Genomic DNA, 5215 nt, shown 5'->3' with positions numbered 1-5215 from the left:
CCAGGTTTCTGCCCTGCTTCAGTTCTTTCCTGACTTCCTTTGCTGATGAACAGTGATGTGAAAGCATAAACTCTTCCCGCCAAAGTTGCTTTGGTCAAGATGTTTCCTCACAGCAGAGATAACCCTAACTAGGACAACCTGTATGAAATTAAAAAAAAAAAAAATAAAGCTGAGCCCTGATTTGTTTCTTGTCTGGTTTTGTCAATCACCAGGCCGTGATTCGTTCTACTGAGCCCCAGCTTTCTCAGTAAGATTAGAATAATGATAAACAGGCTTATGAAAAAATAGGTTGAGTGAAATAATGTCAGTAAGATAATTAATAGATGTGAGGGTCACGGAGGTGGAAAAGAAGGAACAAAACCAACAAGAGACGCCACACTAGACTCATTGTGTGACATTTTTGTGAGCTTATCCAGGACAAAATGGTTAGACCTGCAAGTTTGCATGAACGGCCGGCCCGGCACACCTGTCCCCCAGAATTTTATGTGAGCTGTTTCTACTTTTACGTATTCGGTGACAGGCAATGTTACGGCAGGGTAGGGTTGAATCCCAGAGGGAACAAGACTGAGAACAATGAAGTAACAAAGTAATATGTCAAGTAGAAGAGACTAGGCACCCCTTGTTCAGCCCTGCATCATGGTTTCAGGGCCTGTGAGGCTCTCCAAGAACCCAGGGCTAAGAGAGTTCGTGTTGGTTCTCTTGAAAATATCCCCACCTTAAACCACAACACTTCGAAATGCTCAGATTCGAGGGCTGACGCTGGGAACAGACGCCGAACAGAAGACACTGAATCCGTCCTGTAAGATATAACCAAGTGCAAACTGTGGACGCCATCTTAGCGCAGTAGGCAGCGCGTCAGTCTCATAATCTGAAGGTCCTGAGTTCGAGCCTCAGAGAGGGCATGTTTTATTTCCTCTTTATAGAACTCAGAACTATGGATAACAGAGGCTACTTGGAAGTTAAGTAAATGGAATTGTCCTCCAGTAGATCCACAGAATTTCGGTCCCGCTCTAAGATGCCGAACTCCGGTTTCCTGGTGTTTGGTACTTACCGAGCGACCACAAGTCAATTTTGTGCATGGGTTAGAAGGCTGGGATAGCTGAACTGGGAAATAGGCTAAGCCAGGTTGTAAGTACATTGGCCCGGAGTCAGGTAGATGTGTGTGGGGGGGGGGGGACTGAAAAGCTTCTGTTGTCCTAAGGTGGTCCTGACCCGCAGGGGACCCGTAGGAGAGTAGTTCAAGAGAGAGGTCTGACCCCGAGAAGCACGCTGTCTTCAACGATGGCCAAAAATGATACAGGATAAAAATATCTGTGTCTCTTGAGGGTGGGACTGGGAGTAAGGTAGAAACCAGGTATGGTGCCGCTGAGATAGTGCCCAAACTGCTCTTACTTAGTCAGCTCTCAAAAAAACAAAAACAAAACCGACTCACTTCAGAATAGCTCCAATAAAGCAGACAAAGCAGGTGTTCAGTTAAATTCCTACCCTTTAAATAATTAATTGTAAATCCTGTCTTCCAGGTGTCACCTCATCTGAAATTGTACACACACTTTAATACTTTTCAGGCTGCATTGTAAATCTTCCATTAACGTTACCTGACCTTCCTGGAATTTCATGGGAAACATAGTTTTCAGAAGAAAGACAGGAAAAAAACACAATTTCCTATTTTACACATTGTAAACTCCCTTCCCAAAGGGATCCTCAGGTCTGAGTTCTTGGAACCACTGAGGAGTTGCCTTGCACGGGAACATGACTCTGTAGATGTGTTAGGGTCACAGAATCCGGAAGAGAGTTTTGAAAAACCTCAATCCCCACCCCCCAGCCCCTCACCCTCCCACCCCCCACTCCCCCACCCTGCTTTTTGAGACTCAGAAGGTTGCCTCAGTGGAAAATTCCTCAAGTTCCCCTAGACAGGGAACAAGGTCTGATTAAAAAGAACATCTGGTCCAGAGAGGACACTGGCAGGCTGTTAAGATAAATTTAATCTTGACCTTGTGATTTCTCCAGGAAGGATGTACGAGTTCTTACAATACCCCTATTGCTTGCCCAGATCTGTACCTGCAGTGGCCCAGCTTTTTACAATACCCTTATTGCTTTGCTTGCCAAATTATGTATATAAAAAGAAAACTGTCCTAAAGCCCAGCGCGTTCAGTTAGCTAAGGCTGCTGAATCGCCCAAAGATGCCTGTGTAAACAATAAACCTCTTGCGGTTTGCATCCAGCTGTCTGGTTATTGAGCTCGGACGTCACCCGGGTATTCAGCCTGAAGCATGATAGCCTCAGGTCTTTCAGTTTAATTTAGCGTAAGCTTCTAACAGGCTAAAATGGTGGGAGGCTGGCAAGCAAGCCACAGGCATGGCTGGAAAAGCAGGAAGCGCAGAAATCACAGGTAACTGCAGAGAACTGGGGTCCGGTGAGTCTGTAAAGTCTCAAAGTGACCCTTGACACTTCCAGCAAAGCAGCACCACTTCTGCAAACAGCTCCACCCACTGGAACCAAGTCTTCAAAGAAGCCTAAGATGGGACATTCCTCACTCTAATCACCACAGAGAGATTATATGGTATTACCCAGGTCAGCCCAATAGAATCACAGGAGTCAATAGAAATGGAGAACCTCTCCCTGATATTATCCAAAGTCATTCAATGGCAGGAGATTTAGAGGTGTATGAGAGAAGGAACTGGTCTTTCAGTGCTAGCTTTGAAAATGGTGAAAGAGGGCTACAATAGAAGACAGAAAGAGAAGAAATAGGATTCTCCTGATGGAACACATACAGTCAACATCACCCCAGTTATAACTGAGAGAGACTTGGACTAGACTTGATCTGTAGACTTGTGAAATGGCAGAAGCATCATCATCATACTGCCAGTGTTTAGCCCACTGACTTTGAAGATATATGTTCTAGCAATTTAAAAAATGTATTACCTCTGAGATATAAAGAGAGTATAGCAGTCATGCCTGTTTTGAGAAGAGCTACTCCTTTCTTGTAAAAAAAAAAATGTTAGGAGACAATTTCCCTCATAGGCCAAGAGTCGGTTAAGTACTTTCAAGTAAATTAAAGCCACGAGCTATCATTGTATCCAAGTGTGTGAACAGAACTGTTTGTAGACCTAGAGTTTTGGCTGAATGATGAGTTTCTATTCAGTTGTTTTCCAAAAAGAAGAGACACCAAGTATGTTTTCCGGCTTTCTTCCCCTATTTTTTTTCCCTCCAGTTCTTAGTTTCTACAATTTGTTTTGATGAACAAATCACTAATGACCTGGCAATTTGAAATGTTTTGTGGGACTTTTATTATTATTAATTTAAAAACACTGTTCTTCAGCTGAAGAAGTAAAGTTCTTCATTTATGTTGAATTTTTAAAAATCAGCATAGAAACATCTCCCTGCCAGGATCTCAATTGCTATATAAGAAACCTTTGGAGTAAGATGGAAAACTAGGAGACTCTAAGTTCTTGTCATTTGACAGAATCCTTTAGAAACAAGCAGAAAGTAGGAAAAAACAAACTCTCCCAAGAGCAGAAAGCAGAGCCTAGGTGGCCTATGGCTAGTGGCAGGTGAGCTGCCACTCTTTATGAGAGAAGCTGAAGGAGGATTGGGATGGACAGGAGTGATATTTGAAGAACTAATGCTGAAAACTTCTCAAACTTGACAAAATTCATGGACAGTCACATCCAAGAATCTCAACAAACTCCGAGCAGTATAAGTTCAAAGAGCTATAAGACTCATTACAATACAACACCAAGGAGCAAATACAAACAATTTTAAAGGCAGCAAAAAAGAAGCAATTAATTTAGTAAAACACATTTTCAGGAGGTTAATAGCTAATTTCTTTTGAGAAATGACAGAGGCAAGAAGGCAGAGAGATTAAAGGAGGGGAAAAGGCCATCAAGAATAAATTTAGCAATGGGTCAGTGAGATGGCTCAGCAAGTAAAGAAACTCAATGCTAATGTTAACAACCTGAGTTTGATTTCAAGGACCCTGAAGGTGGAAGGAGAGAAAACACGCCTGAAAATTGTCTTCTGATTTCCACATATGCACTGTGGTGGGTTTGTGCGCGCACGCGCGCGCGCTAGCGCGTGTGCGCACACACACACACACACACACACACACACACACACACACACACACACACGGTGGTAAAACAATTATAAAAAGAAGGTATCTAGGAAAGCTTTCAGAGGAGCCTGGAGCTGGTGGGGCACCATGTGGTTGGGCCTCATATCCTTTCCCATGGTCCTGGGAAGCAGGGAGGGGGAGGTAGAGATTAATATGAAACCCACATGGAAAAGTTAAAAGAGAAAAAAAAGGGGGGAATCAACAGGAGAGCTTTTAAAACCGATTTAACTTTGCTCAATTTAGGAAGAACAAATTCCAAAATAAACTGTGGATGTCGACATGCGGAAGTATGAAACGAGATCCCTATCCGTTACCAGGTACAAAAAGCCACAAGAATTCTAAGAGTTAAATTAACCTAACTATGTAAGTACATGGAACAACAAAACAAAACAAAACACTGGAAACATTTCAAGACAGAGGAATAGGCAATTTTATAAGACCCCACAAGTAGAGGTAAAAAAGCAAAACTAGACAAATGGCATTATTTTAAACTAAGTCTTCTTCACAAGGAACGTAATCTTTGAAGAGAGCCTGCAGAATGGAAGAAAAACATTGGCAAAGTATTCATTTGATCACTACCCTCAATATATAAGGAAATCAGAACCCTCAGCAGCAAATCAAACAAACCAAATTCCTCCTTTAAAATAAGCAAACAGAGGCTGGAGAGATGGCTCAGCTATTCAAGTCTGGCTCCCAACCAAAAATAAAATGAGCAAACTGGGCATTGAAGAAATGATTCATACTGCTCTTCTAGAGGACCCAAACTAGTGAAGCAGAGCTTTTTATTAGGTTTTTCCCTTATCTGCATGTCTCTGCTCGAGCGCTGGGATTAAAGACACGTGCCACCACCCACCCACCTTATTCCCACTCAACTTTGTACATGTCCATATGCAGAGGCTGGAAATAACTGTTGAGTGTTCTCAATCTGTCTAAATTTTGGGACAAGGTCTCTCACTGAACCTGGAGCTTACCAGTTTGGCTAGACTGGCTGGCCAGTGAGATCCTGGGATTCTCTTTTCTCTGCTTCCCCAGCACAGGATCAAAAGCCCCACTGTGCCTGAATTTTACACGGGTACTGGGGACCCACATTCGGGTTATCTCG

General features: G+C 42.9%; 1 non-coding gene across 1 annotated transcript; it reads left to right on the top strand.

Annotated features, from left to right (window-relative positions):
• Window positions 1-829: 829 nt before the first annotated feature.
• Window positions 830-902, top strand: Trnam-cau. The gene has a single exon. It is a non-coding gene; the product is annotated as a tRNA-Met (tRNA).
• The last annotated feature ends 4313 nt before the right edge of the window (window positions 903-5215 follow it).

This window comes from Mesocricetus auratus, unplaced genomic scaffold (genome assembly GCF_017639785.1).
Source record: "Mesocricetus auratus isolate SY011 unplaced genomic scaffold, BCM_Maur_2.0 Super-Scaffold_100013, whole genome shotgun sequence".
NCBI classification, from domain to species: Eukaryota; Metazoa; Chordata; class Mammalia; order Rodentia; family Cricetidae; genus Mesocricetus; species Mesocricetus auratus.
This window is presented reverse-complemented; position numbering and strand designations above follow the sequence as displayed.